We start from the raw sequence: 12,373 nt of genomic DNA on the forward strand, positions 1-12,373 counted from the left end.
CAGCTCTGGGATGCTCCCAAGGCTCTGGGCTTGGCGAGACCTGCCCAAAGCCAAGGAGGTCCAAGAAGCATCTTGGCAGCTCTGTGATGGGCTCCCCAGGGTCTGTGCCTGTGAGAGGGAAACCAGCACTGACCAGCAAGTCAGAACTGACCTACTGAATGTGAAGGGGTTTATCTGCAAAACTCTGCAGGTTTGGGCAACACAACTGGCATGCATTCTTTTTTTTTTTTTAATTATATTTTTTCTTCTTTTTTTCCTTATATGGTTCTGAGCTGACCCAAATTATAGCTCATGAGGGTTTCCATGAATTTATCTTTTGTAGCTTTTACTTCATTGCTGACTAAGATGGTCCCTGGCCTGGCTCCTGCCTCTGTTTTGTGTGATACACATCAGCAGAGTGTGCAGGAAGCACTTTGCCTTCAGACTGGAGCATCTTCACTTTGCTGCTCACTAGAATCCTGGCCAGTGATTTATTTCATCAAGTTGCCCCGTCTCAGTTTTATCGTGAGAGATGGGAATTGTGCATGCTCACTGCATTTTGTCATGAATAAAGTTGTTTTCACCTCCACATCTACACCTCCTGTCACTTCTCCTCCTTCACATTGCTGAATATTCACTGGCAAACTGTACTAAAGAGGAACTTCCACAACCCCACCCAGCCCAGGCCCCTGCACTCATGTTGCAGTGATGATCTGGTCCTGTTGCTGTCAATTCTCTACTCAGCTGATGCTCTGGGTAATGCACAAAAATGTAGCACTGATTTTCTTTAGTGACTATTCTATGTTACAATTTACGAGTAGAAATGAAAAAGTGATTGTAGCTGTGGTCTCCAGAGATAAAATCCCTTAAAAGCAGTAGAATTAGGTCTTACTGCTGCCTGCAGATCAAACTAGTGCAGCATCAGCCATTCCTATGCCCATAAGTCACTCAGAAGCCATTTCAGTTGGCAGTCTGATTTTTCATGGTTGTCCTGGAAGGGGACAGGAGCTGTGAAGGTCCATTTTTGTCCTTCGTGTCTGAGTTCAAGAGAGGCAGGAAGTCTGCAAATGTGTACAACATCACCCTGACTCCTGCTGTGGGTGTCCCACAAAGTGCTGTGGTGTATATAAACATAGGAGGTCCAGCAAAGTAATTAGTGCTAAATAAAGTAAATTTATTTTGGTTGTTTTGATCTGTGTGGCTATATGTGCTGTGTGGACTTTAACAAAAAAACCCACACAAAAGCCCCCAAACAAAAACCCCCCAAAAAATCCAGAAAAAAACCTCCAAAATCATTATGTACATTTGTGTGTGTGTATATATATCTATAAAAGGCACTATGATGCACATACTTCCAGTATGCACAGTTTCATGTGCTGGTTGCTGAAATCTTCCTTCTTGCAAGTCCAAAACCTGGTGTGTTTTCCAGAACCTGTTCATGGGTTCAGGGTTTCTTGTGAAGGTGTAATGGGATTTTGTGGTACTTTGAGCTGCCGTGGGCTTTCTCCTCTGCTGGAAACCTCTTGTATATCTCTGGCGTATTTTCTCTTTGCTTTTTATTAAATTCCTAGGCAAAGCTAGAGTATCTTCGTGGCGGCTGAGCTAATCTTAGAAAAGCATCTCTGGGTGTGGTTTAAGGATGTGAGACCTGGATATATCTGACATGGGGAGCTCAGATCCTGCTCTTTCCTCAGTCCTCACCTGTTTTGTGCTGCTGTGCCCAATTTTGCCTGACAGGCTGTATTATCTGGGTGGGGGAAGGATGATCCTTTGAGTGTTTCCCACCTGGCAGGGATTAGGGGGGAGCATTTGCACTTCTCAGTGCTGCTCTGAGGTTTCTGCTTGCTGTCAGTGCTGCTGGTGGTCGCCTCCATCTCTGTCCTCACCTGGTGTCTGCGCTGAGGCCACACATCCCTGCTCAGAGCCAGGGTCTGCCCTCTTGGAAACTCTGAGCACATCTAGCAGTGACAGTGGGCTACAAAACGTGGTGGTGCTGAGCCCTCTGCTCCCAGAAAACCACAGGACATTTACAAGCCTCTGACAATTGCGTTGGAGACAGAATTTTGGGAACTGCAGCATTTTGGACTGGCAGTCATGACTTCCCCATCTGCTGTGAGCTCCTAAGCTTCGAATTCCTTGAGTAAGAACCATTTTATTGTGCAGAGTATTAAGACTGAGGTGATGTCTCTGCTTTTAATATGAAAGTCCTGTTATTCTTCAGAAATGCCATAATGAATTAAGATATTCCCTGTGGAGAAGTGCATTAGTTACTTTTGTGTTACAATATTGGACTGGAATAAAAAGCAGCCAGGCTGTCATTCATTTCCTGGTCTAGGGACACTATAAAAGTACTGTAAAACAAGAATAGCTTTGCACCACAGTTCTTGAATTCAGTGATTGCCCTCTGAAGGTGCCACACATGATGGATTGTCACAGACTTTCTGTCCTGCCTTGACATTTCATTCCTATCCAATGTTGTCTTGTGTTCTGCTCTGAATCTGCCAAACAACTGACCCTAGAATTTAATGCCACACCTTCTTCTCTTTTCTTTTTCTGAACAGCATCTTCTGCAGCTGAGGCTCTGAAATACTGGAGGACACTGCATCTTCCTCAGGGACACAGGCAAGGGAGAGCTGGAGCCTCTGGGGGGCTCAGAAAGGAATTGTGGTTGGTGGTCGCCTGAGGAACTTACCTTCACCCCAATGTTGCTCTGAAACGAGTCGTGTCCAACAGTCAGGTTTGGTAAGGTATGTTTTTTTCCCCCCTGCTCTTTTATTTCTGCTCTTTTCTGAATGTCTACATGTGGGGAAAGCAGAGCAACCTTTGAGTTTATTGCTGTATTCATGCCATGCTCATACTGTGTCTGTAAATAAGCTTTGCTCTGCCTGAATTTAGAAAGCGTTCACCAGGAATGAAGTGTTTTTATTGTCTTGGGCTTGAGGGGGTGTCTGTTTATGTGAAGCTCTTTATTGAACAGAATGCTCGCTGATGGTTGTGTGCTGCTGCTGGTGATGGATACTCGGTGATAGGAATCTATGTTTTGAAAATCCCACCTGTTGTGTTTCACTAATGACTGTAGTTCTGAGGGTCAGAGATGGGGGAAAAATGAGATGAAATAGCCCAGTTGTAATTCAGCCCTGTGCTTTCCTTTGTGCTTTGTATATTCTCAGTGTTTGCAAACGATGGAAATATCACTACCAGTTTCCTGTATAATCATATTCCCCTTTGTGGTGTAGCACTTAAAATTTTTGCCTGTGTGAGTATTCTCATGCCCACACAAATGTTGCCTTGGCTGTGCAGGAACTGTAGCAAGGAAATATGCACACATTTTCTGACAAGAAACCAAAGGCCAGGATATATTGAAGATGGTGCTAGATGAGATTTTAGGGTAATAGAGTCTCTGATTCTATGGCTTCTTTTGCCTAGGTCAAGTTATTTCTGTGAAGGCAAAATTCTCTGATAAAAAAAAAAAAAAAAAAAAAAAAAAGACAACAGATTTAAAGGAATGGTTCCCAAATCTCAGTAGAGTGGTAGCAGATGATATTATTCTTTTTCATTTAGCACATGGGTATTGACTTCCTATATATGACTGAACCAGCACTATAATCTTGTTGAGAAAAGTACAGCAGCAATATAACACCTGTGCTTGGTGTTAGTGGAGGAGCAGGGAAAATAAGTCAAGACTTTCTTAAAAGCCTCTAAAATAAACCACAATGCAGGTGAGTGTACATTAGTTCTCCTGCTTTTGATCTGGTTGCACTTGTCATGTTAGCTCTGGAAACTGTGGGCTCAAACTCTTATGCTCCAGCAGAGCTCTGCCTGTGTCTGGCAATTGCAGGGAAAAGTTGGTTGGAATAGCATAAATTGGGTGCTTAACTTTTAAATGTTGAGGGTCAAGAAAGGTCTGTTCCAACCACAGCATGTGCTGTTAATTTGTACAGGAATTTCAAGCAAACAACACGGTTGCCAGGGCGAGGTTCCCGTCATTACAGCTCAGCTCTGCTTCTCTGCCTGCTCTGCTTTCTGGAAGGAGAGCTTGTTAAACATTGCTCCTGCCTTTATTATCCTCTTCACTTCTGTTTATTCCCAAGCTTCTGCTCTTGTGATTATAACACTTAAAAGGGGAGGTTGTAGGAGAGGTATTCCATAATCAAGAGAGCTTCTTGACTCTCGCAGAGAAAAAAAATTGGCACTGTTAGAATGTAGAAATCACAGAGGTTTTGTTTATTCCTTGTTTGGGTTTGAGATTTCTGGGTTGAAATATGTAAATCTTCCTTGCAATGAGGGTGTGAGTTTTGCTGGGTGCCCAGAGTGTCCCAGGGTGTGTGAGGATCTGCTCCAGAGCTGTTGGTTGCTGGTGTGACCGTGGTGCTGCTCCTGCCTTGGACACAGGGGTAGTAAATGAGCTCCCCTGACCTTCCTGAGCCAATCCAACTCTCATTCTGAGGTCTGTAAAACTGATTTTTGTGAAACTATTATTAAAGCATTAAACTCAAGGTTGGAACTTTGATTATAATTTTGCATTTTACTTCATGACCATCAGATCTAAAATTTGGTTCTTATTTAAATTTCACTCTTATGGAAACTTCATTTTTAAGAAGAACATTGCAGGTTGAGATGGTTCTGCTAAACTATAAAGATTTGGCCAAACTGTTGTTGCACATTTAAGTAGATTATGCCTTTCTTTATCGGCTCTTTTAATCTTGGGGACTCGTGATTATCAGAGTTCTTGACTGCCAACATTATCTGTTCCCACAACACCCTTGTATCACACAAGTGCTACTTATCCCCATTTTGTAACTGGTAAATAGGAAACAGAGTCACTTCTAGGTCACTTTTAAGTGGCAAACATCTGTCCCTGATTTTCAGGCAGTCTTAAGTGCACAAGCTGCATCCCACGGCTGCACTCACACAGCCCTGGCAGAGCACAAGAATGGGATGTGGATCTTTCTGAGGTCACTGCTCCCACCTCATCCAGCTCCTTCCATGTGTCCTGCTCTCCCAAGTAGAGAGGGTTTTAATTAAGTGATTACAGTAACACTTAATGACATCAGGACTCAACGTTTCCCTCCCAGCCTCTACTGAAAACTGAAACATCTGCTCAGATAACGTGAGCTGAATTCATTCATCTTTGCAGCAGAGTGTTTGCTCACGTGAGACGGGCAGATTCCCTTTTAGCAACACGATGAAATTATGCTGATGGTAATCTTATTGTATGAGGAATTAGTTTAAATGGATCTGCAGATAACGTGCAGAGCAATAGTTTTTTTCTGAAATTGCTCATTTTTGGATTAGTAGTAAAATGCTCTGTTCGGCTGAAAAGGCACATTTAATAAATATGTAAGAGAAATTTTTAAGTAGCCATTAAATATAGTTAATAAATTTTATCTTGCAAGTAGAATTGGGAAAAAAACTGTTCATTTAATGTGTTTTATGGCTCTCATAGCAATTAATTGTCTTCATTACATGAACATAAATCCTCAATGTAATTCACCTTTTTTGGATTAATTGCTATGGAAATTTTCCTTTTGCTTTGTTTAGACTAGTAATATTATTTCTCTTTTCTGAAAGTTGAATCTCAACATGACATTTTTTACCTTTTCCAGATGTTCTGTAAATCAGTTCCAGTTAAAAAAAAAATCCCTTTGTGCTCCAGGTGTGCAGGGGTGGTGCTGCAGCTGTGATGCTCTGATCAGCTGAAGCAGAGACTTCAAGCCCTGCTTGACCTGCAGCAGAGCAGTGGGCAGGTCTTCTGTCTCATCCATTACTGTGATAAAAACTTATTATTTCTTTCTTCAAATTTTTCTTGTTTCTTATATGATTTCATTTATTACATCAGAAAAAAAAACCTTCTGATTTTATATGCCTGTGGGCTTGGCTCTCACAGTAAGACCCTAATGCAACTTTCCAGTGTCTTTTCTGAGGGGTACAGGTGGCTGTGTCTGAATATTTGTCAGTAAAATTGTCCTCCAATGCTGTTGAGGGGAAATTTTTGGTTGGAGCATCACGGGATTGCTGCTTGAATTCCCAAAATGAAATTAAAAGCTGTATTTTGATTAAAGCCTTTATTCCCCTGGATTTAATTTTGCACACCAAACAGAACAAGAGGACAGCATGCAGGATTGTGTTTTACATATGGTTTTTTATCAGTGAGCAGACTGAGCTTGTTTGCATGAGTAACATTAATGCAATTATTTTCTAGTGTTCCTCTGGACTGTTTTGCCAGGGTGAGGAAATAAAACAGCTATTATTTTTTTGTTGCAAGATCAGCAGACTGGCTGTTAAGGTATCAATTCCCTTGATGATGCCACTTCTGCAGCCCCATTCACTCAGCTTCTCCTGACAGGGCTTTTATTGAATCCATCAACCTGACACATATCAAAGCACAATTTCTGATAACAAATATCTTGTTGTAAAATGAATTAAAAAGGTGATAGCAGCAGCAGAACCGAGTTGAATTGCTGAAAGAAAATAAGAAACTCCAAAACTAACATGAGATTCTTAAGATACCAATCACAGAACAGTAATATAATAGTCCTTTACCTGTTCTGAAGTACTGAGAAGTCAGTGGATGTGTCTGAAGTCATACAAATGGCCTTGCTCCTGGGCTGGCAGCCTGTGGCTCTGCCTGCTGCCCTCTGATGTTTGTAGTGGTGCTTCAGAGAGGGTGATGAAATTGGGGTTTATTTTCTCCTGGTGACCCTTCCCCTGCAAGGACCAGCAGCCTCCTTGTGATGACTCTGCACTCCAGTTGTGCAGAGATCTGGAGACTGGGAGATGCTGGCTCTGAGTGGAGCACACATTCCTTCTCTCAGAAGACAAAGCAGTTTGGAGCCCCTTGTCCTCTGCAGAGCTGCTGCTTGGCAGCCCCTGGGCTGTGTCTGAGGCAGAGTCCAGCCAGGGTGAAGAAGAGCTGATATTTCTTTGGGCTGCAGATGTTTTGAAATTAGCTGGCTTTGTCTGAGAACAGATTTCCTCTGTGTCCTTGCAACCTTCTCTTATCTGTTGAGCTGTCTTCATCCTGCTTTTCTATTCCCTTTGGTTTTGCATCTCTCAGAGGACAAGCAGCTTCTGGCAGGGCTGCCTTTGCACTGGTACTGCTCTCACTCTGCCCAGGCTCACTTACCCCTGATTTTTGGCTAGCATGCCCTGTAAAATACCAGCTAATAATAATCATGCTTTTTGCTCTGTGGCAGGCCTGCTTTCTGGATAAGTATCCACTGACAGTTTGCAGCCTAGCAGAGAGGAAGAGGAGGGCAGCCAACAGTTGATGTGGAAAATTAATTATGAACTGCCATCCTCCTGCCATGTAGTTAAGGCAGTTCTGCATTGCAAGCTTTACATCCAGCTGTGTGTCTCCTTCCTCAAATCGTGGGAATGCTGCCAGAACAAAGCTTAGTGGAGAATGTCTCATATGGGACTGATCGCTCAGGATGCTCTGGAGCCTTTACTGCTCTGCTTTCAGCTGTGACACCACCCGAGGAGCAATTTTTTACCTTTGTTTTGGATGAATATTTCGCCTAATTGTGCATCCAAGTTGATAAAGATTCATGTGTGTTGTGGAGAAGTCACCCATGTCCCCTCTGAAATCAGGGAGCAGCATTTTTGTCTTCCATTGTAGTGGTGACTTTCAGGTTTAGAGGAGCTGCAGCTTTTTATATTTTAATCCTTCAGGATGACATATTTACGTTGTAATGACCCTCAAAAACTGGCCTGGTACATGGAAGGGGGGAGTTTGACAGGCACCAGGCAGCCCTGGGAATGTAATTACCTGAAGGAGCAGCTCTGTCCCTGGACAACCTCTGCCTTAAGGATGACAGAGGCAATTCTGGAAGCTCCAGCACCGTGGGTGGTTCAGGAGCTGTTCTGCTCTCATGATTGAAGACTGGCTCCCACTGCCTTGAGCTGAGCACTGCAGAGCCAGCACAGCCCAATCTAAGTGCCAGAGATGCCCCTCCTTAGGGAGCCCTTTAGGATATGTGAAAGAGTCTGAAGGTTTTGGAAAGCCCTGACAAAATCTGAAAGTGGCTATTTGGGGCTGAACTAAGGAAATGGGCATTTGGTGTAATTTTCCTTGATGAAGCCTTTGTTTAGTCCAATGGATATTGAAGAGTGTGATGGAAACAGCCTGAAAAGCCACAACAGTGACAGGTGTGAGGTGTTATGGAGATACTTTTCAGTATAACAGTGTTTATTCAGAGCAGAAAAACTCTTTTGGCTGCTCAGGTTTTCAGTTAAGGTAACATAAGTCTCCATTTTCTACATCTTTATTACAAAACTCATTGTCACAGTTGCTGGCTGATTTAATGGTTAACTGAGGGGTGATCTCTAAGAAATACCTAGGATTTTGTAAAGGGCCAAATTGCTGCCTGGTGGAAGTCACTGACTCAAATGATGATGATGTGAGCCTTATCCTCTTCCTGAGCTCTGCCTCCTGATTGACATAAATTCTACTTTCTTTCTAGTGCTGTCATGCTGATTTTTTTGCAGCCAGGGGACTGTATTTGGAAGCACAAACCCGTTGCACAGGTTTAGATGTGCCGCAAATAATTATGAATGTCTAATGAAGGGAAGCTAAAACATACTGAAAATGTTTGGAAATAAGAGGGAATGTGTGCAGCCAAGCGTTTGCTGTGAGTGGAGAGTTCTTGTTGGCATCATTTAATGAGAACTTTCCAGCTCGTGGTTTCTGTGGTGAATATGTAGATAACAGCAAAACCAAAAAGGCAGGGCTGCTACAGGGGGATGGAAGGAGCCTTTCACCTCTGGGGTAAAAGGGACAATGAAGTGAGCAGCATTTGTGTTGTATGGGCTGACATCCCCTCAGTCTTTGCCTTCCAGTTACTGGGAAGGGGCCAGCAGAGACCCCACAGCACTGGCCTCCTCTAAACAAAGTTGTGTCTCATTCCTTCACAACATCAAATACTATCTGGTTTTTACTCCTGACTCTCCAGGAAAAAACAGGGAGTTTTTTTTAACCATTTTTTTTTCTCTTCTCATTCTTTGTTAGTTGGGGTAAAGTAGTTCCATTTATATCTCTCCAGACAGGATTGGTGCCTTTGACATGAATGGCCAGATGCCTTTTTGTCCACCTCAGGAAGTGGTCCCTGATCTTTGTGAAGATTCCCCTCTTCCTTTCTTCCCAGTGCTGTTGTGCTTTCCAGTCTCAGTGGTGTGTGAGAAGGAACACTTCAGTTTTATATTACATGTTGTGTAAAGACTTGGCCTTGAGCAGCCATAAAATTGATGTGCACTCAAGCTGTGTCGTGGTGCCATCACCCACATGGATGGAGAAGCTGAAAATCAAAGCATCCTGAATGAAAAAGCACCTTGAGGCTTAGGACTGTGCCATTTCTCTGGCTGACCTCGTGCCTCTGTCAGGTACTGGAGGTTCTCAGCTCCTCTCCTTCTGCCCAGTCATGTTATGGTGGGGAAGAGGAAATAAAAATATAATAAAGATAATTCGAGAAGTTTTCTACAACCCTCTTTGCATTTTATGTGTTAGGTGGGATGGGAGAGGTGGTGCTTGACTTGCTCTGCAGGGTAACAACTCCCAAAATATCCTTTGGTTTCTGACTGAAGCAGGGATGTTGTGAGTCCTTCTCTGCACTTCAGCGCTGCCGCCAGGGCTGACACCAAAACACAGGGGATCACTGGAAGTTTCCCCTTGGAATGCTCTTAAAGGGGGGCAAAACAACAACAACAACAACAACAACAGTCTTTCTCCTTCTGAAGGCTTGTTGGCACCTGTCCTTGGCTCAGGAGCACGGGGACAAGGGGGTGGGCAGCCCTGCACTCTGCTTGCTTTCTGTCTGGGAGGAATTTCTAGTTGTTAATGATTAATTCAAACGTTTCTTGTCATGAGTACAGTCTGCACAGAGTGATAAATCTGTGGTGGGTTAGAGGTGGAGGTTGCTCAGTGCTGACAATTAGTTTGAGCCACAGGCTTTGCTTTCATTGGCATTTTCACAGCATTAACCTGGACCTTGTCAATTAAAATCCAGACACATTTTGATGAGGGACATCTTCTTCTAATGATAATTGTAATAATATCACTTTTCTTCATTTAAAACCTGTCAGGCAGGCCATGTTTCCTGGAAAATAACTGCCCAATTTTCAAATTGCCTAAATAACTAGGAAGTATCTTTCAGTTTTTTTGAGCTGACACTTCATCACCAATAACTAAAAGCATATGAGGCCAGAGCTGTTAATCTTCGAACACTTACCAACTTCAGTCAAGGTAATTTGACTTTATCTGCTAAAATAAGCAAGTTTATTAGCCTTCACTTTGGAGGCTAATAAACATTTGATAATTGCCTCGAGTCGTTGATGGGGATTTATCCTATTTAGGTCCTCTATTTGACAGTGTAGCTCCAGAGCATGTCCTAGGCGGTGATCCATTTCTGCAGCTCACCTGTTCATTAGGTGGAGGAGAAAGCTTAGTGTAAAGGTTGATTAAGGAACTTGTCTGAGTTGCACAAGAAGTTTGCAGCAGAAGTAACCCTGGAAATCCTCTGCCTGTTCCTGTATATTAACTGCAGTGAGTTTTTATGTGTCTTTAAATACATTTAGAATCTCTTTAGGCCACAAAAATGACTATTTAATAGTTGCAATGGGAGTGGTATATCAGGTTTCAATTGGAAACCCATTGTGTTTTATTTGAGCATGGCATGAAAAATAAAAAAGTGAAAACCATGTTTAGTTTTGCATGGAGAAATACTTTTCATTTTTCTGAATGGTGGTTCATAAAGTGAAATCCTTCATGAAGAGCCAGAGTTGGGAAGCAAAAAAAACATATCAAGTAAAACTATCTAGACTTTGCAATGTGTCTGATCTGAACTTCTCCATGTGGGTGGAAAAGGCTGCACTTCTTTATTAAAACTTGCTTCTCCTCTGGTCCTTCTCTGAAAGGTATAGAAGAAGGAACTCTGATTAATTATGAGCACCTCTAGGTGATGCCATAATATAAGTAACAATAACCCACCTTATTTGTATAGCAACTGGAAAAATATTGCCGGTTGTTAGTAGTTCAAAACTCAGGGCATAGCAAGGGCTCTGAGTCAGAAATTCAGGCACAAAATACTGCACTGAAGAAAGACTAAGGAATGGTAACTGTGAACTAAATGGGCTTAGTAAATACTAAGCTAAATACTGCCCTGCCTGTATTCTAGAAGTTTATAGTTGTGCTTTCAGTCAGTGCAGAGTAATCTCTGTGACAGAGCTTTTCTTTTCCCTTTGCAGTATGAACTGGCAAGCCTGGAATCTGCATTCTGGTGCATATGGAAATCACATTTACAACAGCATAGCTCAGAGGCTGTAAATATCATCAGATATTTTTCCACTGAGCCTTCATCAACTGAGCTGTGTATCTCACTGCTCTCATTTTTTTAAAGAGTACATTAGGGGTGATCAATAAAACCTGACCTACCTTTGCAAGTTAAATAGGCCTGATTTTAAATGGCCAGACTTAAAGAGATTAAGATTTGCTAACAGTGATATAAAGTGCAAGCAAGGTCCATTTAGATGCCATTTCTTTTCCACTTTTGAGGTTTGAATTGCAGTGGAAAATGTGTCACATTGGACATTAAAGCATGGAAGTGGAAGCTGGTGCCTTGTTGAGCATGTCTTTATGTAGGAGGTGCCTTCCTACCCTGCATTTTACTGTGTCTTGCTGAAAACATGATGTAATTAATTGATGTGGAGCACATCTAACTGTGCAGAGTGAAGGCTCCGTGAACTGAGACTATAAACAGTATTTTCTGTTTGAGGCTTTTGATTTTTGGGAGATGCCCAAGTAGGAAAAAGAATGTGCAATAAACAAACAAACAGACACAACATAATAAAAATATATATCTGCTGTTTAACCTTTGGAGTGGAAGTGGAGGCTGGAATAGCAGCACTTCCCCACAGTGCAAGTTTGGCTGGGCACGAGGAAGGGATGGATTGGTGCTGTAGAACTGGCTTCTATTTCCCCACCTCATGACTTTTAAGATTTTAATTTAAGAACTTGAAATGGACTTGTGTGATGAAAGACAGGTTTGGTTATACAAATGAAATACTTCATTGCCCTAAAGTTAGTCTGAGAGGTGTTGTAATAAGCAGGTCACTGAGTCAAATGTGCTGAAGTGAAACCTCCTGGCAGGAATGCTGTATCCTGCAGATGATCTCTCTGTTACAAAGAACTGCTTGAGAAAAATTTAAATGTTTTTGTGGCACTTGTTTGTCATAACCACCCAGCTATGTCTCTTGGGCTAGTTCTGGTTATTGTGGTATGTAGTGTGGTGCTACATACATATGAGATTCCAGCTGAGGTTGGGTGTAGTACATGCATTTACTGGTGGTGTGTCTCAGTTTCACGAGATCACTGTGTGCCACTGCTCTTCCTCCCCTCTGC

General features: G+C 42.4%; 1 protein-coding gene and 1 long non-coding RNA gene across 4 annotated transcripts in view; one reads left to right on the forward strand and one right to left on the reverse strand.

Moving 5' to 3' along the window:
- SGCD (sarcoglycan delta) overlaps positions 1-12,373 on the forward strand; it is a 304,496-nt gene that overhangs the window by 106,612 nt on the left and 185,511 nt on the right. For all 3 annotated transcript variants that reach the window (XM_066329229.1, XM_066329233.1, XM_066329230.1), the window contains exon 2: positions 2,541-2,726. The gene's annotated coding sequence lies outside the window, so the exon portion shown is untranslated. The remainder of the gene's footprint in view (positions 1-2,540; positions 2,727-12,373) is intronic.
- LOC136367525 (uncharacterized) overlaps positions 1-12,373 on the reverse strand; it is a 108,450-nt gene that overhangs the window by 18,867 nt on the left and 77,210 nt on the right. The window lies entirely within an intron of this gene.

Source organism: Sylvia atricapilla, chromosome 14 (assembly GCF_009819655.1).
Source record: "Sylvia atricapilla isolate bSylAtr1 chromosome 14, bSylAtr1.pri, whole genome shotgun sequence".
Lineage (NCBI taxonomy): Eukaryota > Metazoa > Chordata > Aves > Passeriformes > Sylviidae > Sylvia > Sylvia atricapilla.